Raw genomic sequence first — 14,828 nt, forward strand, 5'->3', positions numbered from 1 at the left:
CTGGAGGAGACTACTTGCTGTTTGGGCCTGTCTGTTCATTTCAGCTAATCTGCACCCAAGGTACATGCACAAAATGTGTGAGCACACAAACACCCTTCTTTTCTGTCAGGGGGCACAGTCCATTTGGGGCTGCATGATGGCGGTGAGCAGCTGAGTGAGAGCCAGTGAAAAGCAAACTGAGAGACTAAAGTGTTCTGGACTAACCCCGCTTCACTTCCCACAATGACTCTCTGTTTCAATTTCAGTTTCATTTATTTGGACTACTGTACAAGGGTCTTAAGCATCAAATGCAGTACAGCGTTATCAAAATAATCACAGCAGAGTAAACACCTACACAAATGGTGCCTTTAAAAATAAGAGTATAGCAAAAATCCATGCACGCTCAGAAACAATTAAAACTACATCACGGGTGTGCATTGTGCATGCACAACGGGCCCCCACAATGTTGGGCACAACTCGGCGCCTCTGATCAATATCAAGTAATTTATAGACCACTTTGTAACATAAAGCCATACAAGCGATGTGAAAGATAAAAACAGAATAACACACAAGTCTTGAAAACAATACAACCAGCTTAGCTCAGTCAGCAGAGCACAAGACTCTTGGATCCTGGGTTCAAGCTCCACATTGGGGGAAGGATTCCTGCATTACAGGGGGTTGGACTAGATTGCCCTCATGGTCCCTTACAACCCAACAATTCTAGGAATCTAGGATTTCAGCAAACTCTAAAAACATTCAAACCATCTTTACAAACTCTGAAAGCAATAAAACACTTTCTTCACACCTCAGGGAAAGCCTTCTTAAACGTGTGTGTGTGTGTGTGTGTGTGTGTGTTTGGGTGGGTGTGTATTCAGTAGGGGCCGGAAAATCACGATGCTAGCTATCTAATTTCAACTGGCAATTGATTCCAGAGAGCTGGAGCTGCAGCAATAAGAGCCCAGTTTTTAATACAAGCTAAGAGCACCTCTGGGACATATGATACTCTCAGCAGTGCCCACCTGACAAGTACAGCTGCTGGGCAGGGACAGATGGGGTGAAGCGGAGCACTGTGTGCATCATGCACCCCCTGTTGCACTCCCTTAAGTATCCCACTGCACTCAGTATGATGGAGCATACTCCACGTTGCTAGCGTTTGTGTAACATTCCATTGCAACCTCTTTGCTTCAGGCAGCAAAATCTCTTGGGGCTGTTCCTGTACACACAATTGTTTTTTTTCCCACACCCCACTGGGACAAGTGTTCAACATGGTTGGGGGAGGTAAGGGGGAGGGCTTAATGGAATACAAATGCCACTCCACAATTTTAGCTAAATTATGTTACTCTATATCATGGTCCCCTTATAAAAACCGCAGCTATGTGAGCATCTCAAAGGGTCAGGGAAAACACCCCTTTTTGAACACCGCAAACTAGTGTTAATTGTTGGAGTGGAAGTTCTCCAAATGTAACTGAATTAATGAGACAATAAATGTACTGTATCTACCTTAGATGCACCAAAGAACTTGTGCTTTCCCAGGATTCACCAATACTATTTTGCATCTTGTGTTCCATATACAGATGCCAAGTAGACGGGAAGTTGAATCTTACTTCATCACAGCAGCCAACAGAAACTAGCCGAAGAAGCAGAGATCAGGCTCCTTGACACAAAAGAGGGGAATGCCCAGTCTCAAGGCATGACTGGTGGGAAGTGCTGCTCTTTCCCATCCTCCAGCATCTGCTGCCTGAGATAACCGCTTCACTCTGCCTAATGATAAGGTCAAGCCCAGTGGAATTTTTGATCCTTCCATGAATAAACAAGCTTGGGAGTTCAATACATTCCATGTAATATTTTCAGCTGAATTGCCCTAAGACAAGTATCCAATACAATATTGCAAACACTACACATTTTCAAAGAGAAAACTAGAACTATGCTTGCAACACTCCCATTCTCACATCATTGATCATTGCCCAAGCCCACTCTCCTAGCCACTCAAAGCTCTGTTGGTGCATCTGCCATGTTCATTTCCTCTTCAGCAGCTTGTCTTCCACTGTTTTCACAGTTTGTTCTTAGGTGAAAGATATGCTAAGAAAATGCCCTTCAACATGTTCAAATGCAACGATCCACAATACACCACACCAATAGCACCATGCAAAATGGCAGGCTGTGCACTACAGGAAACTCAGAAGAACCTGTGGACAAAGGACTATTTAGTCCAACATCCTCTTTTCATGCTGGCCAACCAGATGCCTATGGGAAGCCTGCAAGCAGGTCCTGAGTGCAATAGCATCCTTCCCATTTGTGTTTTCTGGCAACTGGTATTCAGAGGCAGACTGCCTCCAGCAGTGGAGGAAGAATGCAGCCAACATAACAAATTACCACTCATAGTTTTCCCCTCCATGAATTTGTCTAATTCTTTTTTTAAGTCATCCAAATTAGTGGCTGTCACCACATCTTGCAGGACTGAATTTCATTGCTTAACTATATGCTATGCAAAAAGGTACTTTCTTTTCTCTGTCCTAAATTTTCTAACTTTTTTTTTATTTAGTAAATTTATATACAGTGGTACCTCAGGTTACATACGCTTCAGGTTACATATGCTTCAGGTTACAAACTCTGCTAACCCAGAAATATTACCTCAGGTTAAGAACTTTGCTTCAGGATGAGAACAGAAATCGTGCTCCGGCAGTGCGGCAGCCGCAGGAGGCCCCATTAGCTAAAGTGGTGCTTCAGGTTAAGAACAGTTTCAGGTTAAGAACACACCTCCAGAACGAATTAAGTGCTTAACCCAAGGTACCACTGTACCACCCTTCATCCAAGGACCCAGCTTGTGTGTAAGACATGATGTATCTCTGCACTGAGCTGAGATATTAACTGCCAAAGACTGGAGGAAGGGGCTGAGCTCTGAAGAATGACAATGTGTGTTAATAAATCTGCAAGGAACTTTCTGAATCAGCTTATTAAGACTTTTACGTATTACAGATGGGAATTTATACTATGCAGTTTTTCATCATTGTAATTCCTTTTCATACATTTATAATCCACCTTTCTTCTGTCACAGAACCCAAGGCAGCATTCATGGGTTTCCCAACCTTTCTTCTGTCACAGAACCCAAGGCAGCATTCATGGGTTTCCCAGGATGTCACCCAACCTGACACTGACCTGCCTACTTTTCAGCAAAGTTGTGTCCTTCTGCTCCTTCAGGCCATGTTCTCAGACCAGCATTCTCTTCTCCCTCCCCCTTGTTTTATTTACCATTCAGCCAGTAGAAGAGTTTTGTGGAAGCTAGCTCCCTACTTCATGTCTTTCAGTTGATCTTGACAGTATTACGCTATTGTTGTTGCTGTTTGAAAAGGACAATCTACAGCAACGGGAAGCCAGTGCAAGGCAACTTTGATGTGATAACCTTTTTACGCATACACATATCACAACAATCTCAACCTAGGAAGGAAGGACATCATTTCACAAGTGTCACTCCAGGATGAAAGGGCAACATTTCACAAGTGCAAAATAAAACATTGTGTTCCAGTAAACAAAGTGGTTATGGTTAGAACACAAAGCCCCCTTTAATGTTTTATCTTTTGTCAATTTGGAAATCTAGACTATAGAATATTCCTAGCACTGAGACACAGAAGAGTCAAAATGTCTCAAAAAGCAAAGAAGTCTAAATCCCATTAGTACTGAAGATGATGATGATGATCCATATTCAACAAGTATCATCTTTGAATAGAATTTGAACACTTCAGTGGGTGGGAAAAGTAGCAACAAAAGTTTTGATCAGGGCTTTGTTTTAGATCATGTGACATCTCCTCCCCTATTTTACTAGATTCATCAGCTTGTAATTTATTTTCAAATTCAACAGAAAGTGCTACTTTAGAGTTGGAGAACTGCTTCCAGGTTGCCTACCTGTCAATCACCAGATGGTTTGCTCTTAGGACCAATTAGCCTATGATTGTTGACAGCAAGCTCTGCTAATTGCATTGAAAAGTTCCTGATGGGCACTCCCTGATCACAGAGGGGATTACTTTCAGCAAGCCACACTTGCATAGGAACAACCAGAAGTTCACTTCAAGCTCTTGATTGTTTTCCTGCAGCCATGTCCTTACCTGCCCGACCCCACATATGGTGTCAGTTGTGTGGGGCAGGTGGGGATGGTTTGGTGAAAATGACATTGCAAGCCAAATTAGGTCCTGTAACAGGTCTAATTTGGCCCATGGGCCAGAGTTCCAATATTACATTGAAAGCCTGAACAGCTTGAGATCACTATACATGAAGGACCACTACACATTACTTTGCATGCTCGATCAGCCAATACATTGGACAAAACCTTCTCCATTGTGGCATCCATGTAATGGAATTCTTGTCCACTTAACTCACAGCAGCTGCATGGACTTTCACCTTTCATTCTTCCCCTTGCAGCATTAAAAATACTTCTGAACATTCTGTGACATTCACAGCATGAATGAATACCAGCCTCCTCCATCCTGGCATCCTCCAGATGCTCCTGGACTACGTCTCCCATCATTCCTGACCATTGATGATGCTGGTTGTGACTGATGGGAGTTGGTGTCCAAAAACATCTGGAGAATACCTGGTTTGGGAGGGCTAGTATACACACTCATATGCAAACATTTCAAAATTAGCACACTGCTTGGGAAGGAGGGTCTACATAGGGACTAGTCACACGCCACTCCACTTTTAATTACTATTTGTTGCATAGTTGTTACTGCATTTGCCTATCGCTGTGTGTACGCTTGTGTGCTAGGATAGTGATAGAGAATTTTTCATTTATGTACTTTGGTGTTCATTTATATTCAGAAAATATATATATAAACCTCTTAATTAGAAACAAAAACCTTCAAGTGGTGTACATAAAACAGTTATAAATAATATGCTGATAAAATCAGAAAATATTAAACCCTAGTATACCTAACTAAAGTACATATCTGAAAAACCTTGCTGAAAAAAAGTTTTGAATAGGTGTCTATAATAGTATAAAGAGGATACATGCATGATGTAAATAGGCAGAGTTCCAAGATGTGCTGGTGCCACACTAAAGGATGAAACCCCAGCAAAGATTATATGGCACTTGTAAAAATGCAAGTTCTGCCTTTCCAGCCATAAAGGCCTTGGAGGTGGTGTGATGGATCCCTATATATAACCACCATGAGTTATCTTTTGGGTTTTGTGTGAGGGTAAACTTAGATCCTTGGAGACTCAGGGAGAAGTCGTCCAAATAAGAAAAGATTTATAAAAGTTGATAAAACAAAGGTGGTGTCAGTTGATAAAGGTCTTTCAGGGAACAGTTAACTTATTAATAATTATGCTAAATCTTGTGGATATTACAGGCTTCTAAACAAAGTAGTAAACACACAGTTTCTTTTAAACTTCAGTTGTTTATTTTAAGTTATTACTCTTCAGTTAAATATGTTATAGGTAACTAGAATACATGGTAAATGCGCAACTTATTTCCAGTGATTTCACTTCAGTTCTTTAAACTTAATTGCTCTCTCTTAATCCAACTCCCCATCTGAATCTCAGAAATGGCTCCTTTTATTTTCCCTCCCAAAGCACTGGCTCCACCCCCTCTTGGTAGCCAATCAGAGAGAGGCTCCAGCCCTCTTGTGGAATTCCGAGACACTGCATCACCAGACTCAGCTGTCCATCACAGGTGGTCTAAGGTAAGACATATATCTATTTCATAATATAGATATATTATATTAGAAAATAAGCTACAGATCAGAACAGAGAGGCAAAACTTGATACAACTGAAAACATTCATATTACTAAGGAGGAAAAAACAAACAGCTGAGGTAACAGAAATGCCTTCACGCTGCAACTAAAGGCCACAAAAGAGGAAGCCCTCTGGCTTCCTGACGTCAGGAGATCCACAGTCTCAGTGCGTCTCTGAGGACCTGCCATCCAATGCCTCATTCAGCTGACCATCTGAACGCAAAGAAATGCAGAACAAAGACTTCAGTAATGAATGCAGTGGGTAGGCAGGGCCATGTGGGAGAAGATGGTCCTTTAAATAGTCAGGGCCCAAAACATGAGGGCTTTCTTAATCATGGGGAGCACTCTGAATTGTCCCCAGAAACATACTGGAGTGATATGCCTCCCCCCAATAATCCACAGTCAAATGCCTTGTCCATTGCATCTTGCATCAGCTGAAGAGTCTAAACCCATTTCAAAGGCAGCCCCACAAAGTGGGCACTGCAGTAATCTAACCTGGGTGTGACCAAGATATGCATAACTGTGGACAGATCTGCTTTGTCCAAGAGAGAGCACAGCTGGTGTGCTAGTCAAAGCCACAGAAAGGCACTCCTGGACACTGCTGCTGCTACCTGAGCAAAGTCAAATCAAGAGGCAAGCTCAAATTGTGAATGTGGTATTTCAATGGGAGAGCAATCCCATCCATAAGAACGTAAGAAGAGCCTTATGGATCTGGCCTATGGCCCATCTTGTCTAGCATCCTGTTCTCACAGTGGCCAACCAGATGCCCACAAGAAAGACCCAAGTGTAACAGCGTTCTCCACACCTGTAATTCCCAGAAACTGGTACTCCGAGGCATACTGATTTTGACAGTGGATGTAGAACATAGTCATTGGGTCAAGTAGTCACTGATAGACTTATCCTTCATGAATTTGGCTACTCCTCTTATAAATTCATTCAAATCTGTGATCATCACTGCTTCTTGTGGGAGCAAATGCCATAATTTACCTATGAAGAAGGGTGGGGTTTTTTGTCTGTCCCGAATCTTTCAACATTCAGCTTCATTGGATGGCCCTGAATTCTTGTATTATGAGGGACGAGGGGCAGGGACTATTCCCTGCCCACTTCTCCACTCCATCATGTATCTGGTTACTTGCCTTTTCTCTTAACTAAGAAGCTCCACTTTTCCTCATGGTGGAGTTGCTCCATTTTCTTGATTTTTGTTGCTGCTTTCTTAACCTTTTCCAACTCTACAAAATCTTTTTTGAGGCATAGTGTCCAAAACAATATACAGTATTTCTAGTGTGGTCACACCATAGATTTGTATAACAGCATTGTGATATTTTCAGTTTTATTTTCAATTCCTTTCCTAATGGTCCCTAGCATAGCCTTCACCTTTTTCACAGCTGTCCCCACATAAAGAACAATTTATATTCCCTAATCCTGGATCAGCCTTCCCACTGACCAGCAGCAATTCCATCTTATCTGAGTGAAGCCTCGATGACTAGGCCAGGAAAAGGAAAATCCCTCTGCCTCCAGCTTGGGTTGAAAGTGGGCTCAGCAGAAAGAGGTTGAGTGAGGACTGACTTATGGATGAGTAAGCATTGGTTTATAAAGATGCAAAGCTAAGGAGCAGGTGACTTAGAGAGGAAATTGTGATGACTCACTCTCATGTTATAGAGCATGTTCTTTGCAAACTTTTCCATTCAGTTCAACCTGTCAACAACCTTGTTCAGAGGCCAAGAGCCTGTTGTGTCTAGAATACACCCTGCCACCCACCCACAATAACCAGTGAGGACATGCATAATCCAAGGATTGTAAATCCAAATCCAAAGTTTGCCTGAAACACCAACAAGGTATCTAGGGAGAGATGGGGCACCTGTGGTCCTTCCAGCTCCCATCAACCCCAGCCAGCATGTTTAGGGATGTTGAGAGCTGTACTCCTCCTATATCTGGAGGGCCACAGGTTCCCCATCCCTGATTTAGGAAGTCTGGAGGGCAGCAGTCTGCCTTACAGCAGAGTGAGGGCATGTTCAAATCAAATTTATCTGAAAGCAAACAACTATCTCTTGTGGTGAATCTTGCCTCCGCCACCCCATCCTAAACCTGAAAATGTACCTCTGCATGCTGATTGCCAAATACTTTTTTTCCTGTCTAGAAGTGGACTCCAAAAATGGTTCAGCACAAATAAGTGATGGAGCTTATTCAGATGATTATAAGTCCACAGTCCGTAGTATGAATGGACCAAATTTTCAATTTTAGTTTTCCTCAGTTTCTGCTATCCCAATCATAAATTCAGTTTGCAACATTCCAACAACATTTCTGCATTGGTTTGCCATTTATTTTATATCTTTAAGAAAGTGACCAAGTGAGCATTTTTGTGTGCATTTATCCTAATATACACATTTTTGCAAACAATTTTCTCTAATAGAGTGCATTTGATTATGTCATTTCAATTAATACGTGCATTTTTGTGCACACTTTCGTCTAACATACACATTTTTCCATTGGAGAACTGCATTGCAAAATTCAGAGAAGTGCAAATTTTGAAGGACTGTTTGCATTTCTGTTTACATATTTTTGAGAACTGCAAATTAGATATACAGTATTTGCATTAAAATGTGAACCAAATTGAATTTCTCTTCTATCCCTAAGCTGAAATAGACACAAAATTGCAAAGTTGCTACTAAATTGTATGTGGACTATGGCAAAAAAAAATCTATTTCGACATGGAGGAACGGTCATAGCTCAGTGGCACAGCATCTGCTCTGCATGCAGAAAGTCTCAGGTTCAATCCCTGGTATCTCCAGGTAGGTCAGAAGTCCTGGAATGCATTGCCAGTTGGTGCAGGCTAGATGGAAAAGAATGCTACTCAGTATAAGGTGCAATATCCTATGTTCCCATGGCATGCACATGAAAAGCCATAGCCTACAATTTAGGCCCTAAACAATTTCAAACTAGTCAAATTTGAGGTGGGCAAAACTGCTGAGAAATGGGTCTTATCAATTCAGGGCAGACTTACCCTGAATATCCCCAGATATTCATTTCTGTGAAAAATAACAACTTGGGAAACTTTTATACAATCAGCACCAAAAATGAAGATACCATATGGAATTCCATCCCCTGCCAAATTAATCCTTCCTGGCTTTTAGAAGAATGGTAAATACTGTTCACTTTCAGAAAGCTTTAGGGCTATAAATGGTTGTTAGATCAACAATTTATTTGTTAGACAAATGCTTTGGATCTCAGTTTTGGGATTGTATATTTATCATTTTGTTGTTGGATCTTTATTCTACTTTATGTGGTTTCGTGATTGCTATGAGGGCTCATGTGGTTTAAACGATAAGGTTAATCATGCATGTCCTTGAGACATATTACTCCTCCTTCTCCTCCTCCTCCCATACCCTCCAACACTTTGAAGCCAAAATCCAGGACGCCATCTTCCCACCCGTCATCTTCCCATCTTTTGGTTGCACTGTGGTTTGCCCCCACTCAAAAGCACTTTTTTGAGTATGACACCCCTAAACACACATTTTGGGGCATCGTGCATTGCGGCCCCCAAAAGCACATTTTGGGAGGGAAATCACAGCATGAAATCACACAAGATTATGGCAACCAAAATGGCCACTGTTGTCTCATGATAAAAAAACAGGATGTCTCAATTGTACCAGGACACTTGTGGGGTATGTCATCGTTAGCAAAAAGGCTCCACCAAATGTTGGGAATCTGTTGGATTAGTTCTGTTTGTTGTTGCTCACCTCTGCAGCCCCACAAGCCTCTGAGAAGGGTGGAGCCTGGTGTAATGGCCACTGATGAAGACAATAATATTCTCCTGTTTGGACACTATGAGTTAGGGGCATTCTAGTTAAAATGCTCCATATGTCCCAAACATTATTGCTTTCCTCCACACTCACACCCACATCTCTGCAGGCAGAGCTGAACAAACATATGGGTCACACGTATGCCACCTTCAGTTCAATGGTAGATGAAAAGTGGGATATAAATGTAAGAAAATATGTACCATTCACAGATGTGGATTATCCTCACACATATTCTCTTGCATGCCTAGCTTCCAACCGCTTGCAAATACTAACTATATTTATCTTTGCAAAGTTTGCATGAAACTATTGCGTTCAGAACTTGGTTCTCTGGTTTAATTTTTATTTTATTTTTAAGAATGGGGTTTTTTGGTCACAGTTTGTTGAGGCCAAGACTGTTTAATTCAGAATTGTTTTTTCTTCCAGGACTATTCATATCTGCATAGATAATGTGTGAGCATGCCTGCCAGGTATAAAGTTCATCCATTAAATTACTACTTTCAGAGACTTGCCTGTATGTTTACCACAGCCCTGACATAAGATTGGCCTTAGGCTATGAAATGTAGTAGTAGTAGTAGTGACTAATTAGCTTTTCACTGGAAAGGGCTATGCATAGAACTTAAACTCCTACTGAATAACAGGAAATGAATTAGGGAGTAAATGAGGCCTCATCACTACTCAGTGCATCAGAATGCTGGATAACTTTGCCCCAACGCACACCCCTTATTCAGAGTGTATCTCCCACATGCTACAGAAAGGGGTGAAAGTGTGCCAGGTGTGCAGCTCTGTGATGGCTCACTTTAAGAAGAGTGTAGCTGAAGGGCAGGCGCTTGAAGCCTGCTGGATCAGTTGCATAACTAAGTTTCCCATGGGAAACTTGATCATGCAGTAGATCCCTTTCGATAGTAGTTTTGCCAACCTATGGCTCAGTGCTTCCCAGACCCATAGCATATGGGTGGCAAATCCCCCTTTGCAGTTCCCAAGTGCTCCACAACCAGCTGGGTGCTTGGGAAACACAACCTAAGCAGGACGACCCATTAGTCAATCATGTGACATCATAATGATGTCAGGTGAGTGGCAGGTGGGTTGTCCCACCCACCTACCTGTCAAAGTTGGTTCACAAAGGTATAGACAGGTAAACAATCTGGTCTGCTGGGCCAAAACGATGACAAGAAGAAGAAGAAGAGGAGGAGGAGGAGGAAAAAGCAGCAGCAGCAGCTCCCTGGTGTAGACAAATGACAATAAGATCAGGGGAAGGCCATGAAAATGGAAATAAGCCTGTGAGGAAAGGTTGAAGGTACTGGGTATGTTTAATCTTGAGAAGAAAAAAAGACTGAGGTGGGGGAGATGAGCACATTCTTTAAATGTAAGAAGGGCTGCTACTTAGAAGTAAGTCTCACTGTGTTCAATGGGGCTTACTCCTAAGTAAGTGTGCACAGGATTCTCTGGTAATATTCCAGGAGGGGGAATGAGGGGGGAATATAGTAGTACAGTGGTACCTTCGGTTAAGTACTTAATTCGTTCCGGAGGTCCGTTCTTAACCTGAAACTGTTCTTAACCTGAAGCACCATTTTAGCTAATGGGGGCCTCCTGCTGCCAACGTGCCGCCAGAGCATGATTTCTGTTCTCATCCTGAAGCAAAGTTCTTAACCCGAGGTAATATTTCTGGGTTAGCGGAGTCTGTAACCTGAAGCGTATGTAACCCGAGGTACCACTGTAGTAGTAGTAGTAGTAGTAAATGGCTCTGCTGGTTAGCCTGTTTTAAAAGTTGCTTATTAGCAGACCCAAAAGTCAGCAGTCTTCATTCAACTGATGAAATGATACTGCATTCAAACAGACGGATCTAGTGATCAAATGAACCACCCGCTGCTTAGAGGGTTTGCCATGTGCTCCATGTAAGTGAAGTATGGACTAGGGACAGGCATTTGGGAATTGTGAATATCACACAGATACTTTGATGGTGGACTCCATCTGGATTTATTCCATCTCAGATGGCATGAGTAAGAGGGTGCGTTATGGATCTTGTTCTCTATGTGGGCGGGCAGACCTATTTTGGGTATGCCAAACCTGAAGGCAAATTATTCAGCAGCAACCTGGAGAACAGAACATGCCAACAACTAACATAGGACTTGATTAGCAGAATGCAGGGTGTGGGTGACTTCACTCAGAGCTATTTAAGGACCCTGGCAGAACAACAACCCCCATCCTTGAAACAAGCAGTGTGCTGCTGCTTTAGCTGCTGCAGCTTGTACCAAACTACACGGTGCAAGATAGGGGGAACTGCCACCGTTGCATGATTTCCCCAATCTACCCATTTGCAAGCGGTATTGCACAAAATATGGTGTGTGGTCGTTGTGCTTTTCCTCCAGGCCTTCATCACACAACTGACCGTCAGTTGGGGGCATAAAGGTGCACAGTTGTGTTACAGTACACTGGGGTGGAGGACATTTTTCAGCCTGAGGGCCACACCCCCTTCTAAACAATCTTTATAGGGCCACATACCAGGGGTAGGAGGAGCCAGAGGGAGGTGGAGCAATGAATGCAAATGTTATTTTTGTACTGTAGACTAATTTCTAGATACACTCTCTGCCATCCAAAAAGCATTATCAGAGTTCAAGGATATCAGATTCTCCAAGTGTCCCTATTTTCCAGGGACAGTCCCAGATTTACAGAAGCCATCCCGGTTTCTGATTTGATACTGGAATGTCCCACTTTTCCTTAGGACATCCCTATTTTCAATGGAGAAATGTTGGAGGGTATGGAGTTATCCAGCCCCCAAGCCATCTGAAGGCAGTCCTGTATAGGGAAGTTTTTTAATGTTTAATGTTTTATTGTGTTTTATATATGTTGGAAAGTCAGATGGACAGGGTATAATATAATATAAAATATAATTAATATAATATAATATAATTGAATAGGACATCAGAGAAATGTTGGAGGGTATGAGATATAATCCAGCATGGCCCAAACACTCAACAATAGTGTGAAGCAGGCCCAGTGAGATGTATTACCCGAGGAGAGCCTGGGGAGAGTTCTGAGATTTGGAGGGCTGGTCTTAGGCCAAAGGTTCCCATGGTACATGTTACAAGGAAGAATGGAGAAAGAGGAGGGAGAAGTGGCAGCTAGGGCCATAGTCAGTCTTTCTCACTAGGAGGGCTACCACATTGCCACATGGAATGTTGAAAAATTGAATGGGAAACCAGAGATTTCTTAATAGCAATGTGCCAGTGCCAGGGGTCAGCACTGGCAGGCATTTGCCAAGGCCCACAATCCTGCAGAACACCCACTAATAATAATAATAATAATAATAATAATAATAATAATAATTTTTATTTATACCCCGCCCTCCCCAGCCAAGGCTGGGCTCAGAGCGGCTACCAATTCCTGGAGCTTCCTGACTCTCTGCTCCCCGCACTCCTTGTCATGTATGGCATGTAAACATTGTCCTTAGAGCATGAGAATGGAGCGGGTACCTCAGTTTGCCTTGGACAATCATACCAACTGAAGGGAGATATTTATGGGGCCATTTAAGCCTGAGAAGAAGGACTCTGAAGCACAAATGGAGAAGGCTCCAGATCTGGGGTGTGCGTACAAGCCTCTTTCCATAATGACCAAAGGAGTTCAGAACTCGTGTTCAGCTTCTAAGTATGAACAATGTTTCTTAGCATGCTCAGTGAGGTTGAACAGTCTGTATCTGGGCTGTACTAGTTCAGAATGTGGGTGGGGCTCATAGGACACCATCTTTGTGCTCCATATGGGGGCCATTTCCTTCAGCACAGTAAGAAGCCTGGTCATCTATGCGTAGCATCAAGAGAGGAACCGCACCATCAGAAAAGGTCATCTGTTTTGGACTTATCCAAAATAAATGAATTTTGAAAGAACTTAGAAATTTTCAATATACCTATTGGTGGCCCTTTGGGCCATATTTTTAAAAAGGAAGATAGAGAGCTTCAAGACTAGAACTAGAAAAAAGAGGAACATGACAATTCATTAACAGCTAGTGAAATTTGGGGATATTTTAAGTATGATCACACTTACTCATGTTGTTAAAATAAGGGAAATGGAGAGTGATATCTGTGTGGAGCATGTTTATTATGTAAGTGAAGGATGTGAGTTACAAGGTTCAGTCTTAACTAATATGGAAGATACTGGTTGAGCATGAATAACTTTACTACATTAATCTTATTTGCACTACTATCAACATCAGTGAATTTATAATTTATTCTTATTGTTGACAATATGCAATATGTTGTTTTTTAAAAAAATCTCTGCTGTATTTCAATTTACCATTTGGTTTTGTTATTTTGATGTCAACCAGGAATAAGTCATAGGGTTGTATTCCACTAAGTCCTACACAGAGTACACCCATCGAAACTAATGAACCCAAGTTACTCAGTGGGTAGCATTGAATATTACCCAGGAATACTGTCCTGCTGCTAACTGTAAATGGCCAACTGCACAGAATAATAGAATCCTAGAATTATAGAGGGTCACCTTGTCCAACGCCCTGCAATGCAGGCATCTCAACTAAAACATCCATGACAGATGACCACAATGTTTAAGCCTCAATGGCCATCTGACATGGATGCTTTAGCTGAGATTCCTGCATTGTTGTGGGTTGGACTAGATGATCCTTGGGGTCCCTTCCAACTCTACAATTCTATGATTCAATGTGACAGCTCTTTGTGATGCATATCAATGTATGACAGTCTTCCCTGAGAAGGAAAGCGGAAGGTGGAAGGGCAGATTGTGGGCAATTTGGAGGTGTGCAGGAGATGGATCAGGGGAAGCCTTGCCAGTTCCTCATCATGCCCCTTCAAATGGAGAGGTCATATCCTAACTTGACATATGTATTCGCCCTCCCACAGGAGAGCCATCAGTTTTATTTAGAAAAAAATGAAAAGCAAAAAGCAAATGCAAAACCTCCTTCCACCCTGCTGCAATTAGGAATGAAAGAATCAGTCAATTTTCGTTTCTCTCATTTTCTCATTTTCCTGTTCTCCACATTACCACATCAGTAGGTAAATGCATTTCAGTGTTAATTTCTCCTAATACGCACATTTTTTTTTCTAATACATTTTCCCATACCTAATGCATTTTGGTGTGCTATTTTCTTGAATATGTGCATTGTTAGGCAGGTGTTACCCTGCAATACACATTTTTGTACTCTTTTTTGGCTAGGGAACTGCTCTGCAAAATTCAGAGAAATGCTAATTTCAAAGGATGGCTGTATTTGCACATCATTTTGAAAAGTGTGAACAAAGTAGATTCCCCCTTAAACACAAACCAAATCTAATTTCTCCTTCATCCCAAGCTGCCATGTAC

General features: G+C 42.0%; 1 protein-coding gene and 1 long non-coding RNA gene across 9 annotated transcripts in view; both read right to left on the reverse strand.

Moving 5' to 3' along the window:
* The window catches only part of LOC308463870, a 439,765-nt gene that overhangs the window by 198,485 nt on the left and 226,452 nt on the right, over nt 1-14,828 (reverse strand). The gene's annotated exons all lie outside the window — the stretch shown is intronic.
* The window catches only part of ADAM28 (ADAM metallopeptidase domain 28), a 74,989-nt gene that overhangs the window by 58,588 nt on the left and 1,573 nt on the right, over nt 1-14,828 (reverse strand). The window lies entirely within an intron of this gene.

Source organism: Podarcis pityusensis, assembly GCF_964106645.2.
Source record: "Podarcis pityusensis genome assembly, chromosome: 15".
Classification (NCBI taxonomy): domain Eukaryota; kingdom Metazoa; phylum Chordata; class Lepidosauria; order Squamata; family Lacertidae; genus Podarcis; species Podarcis pityusensis.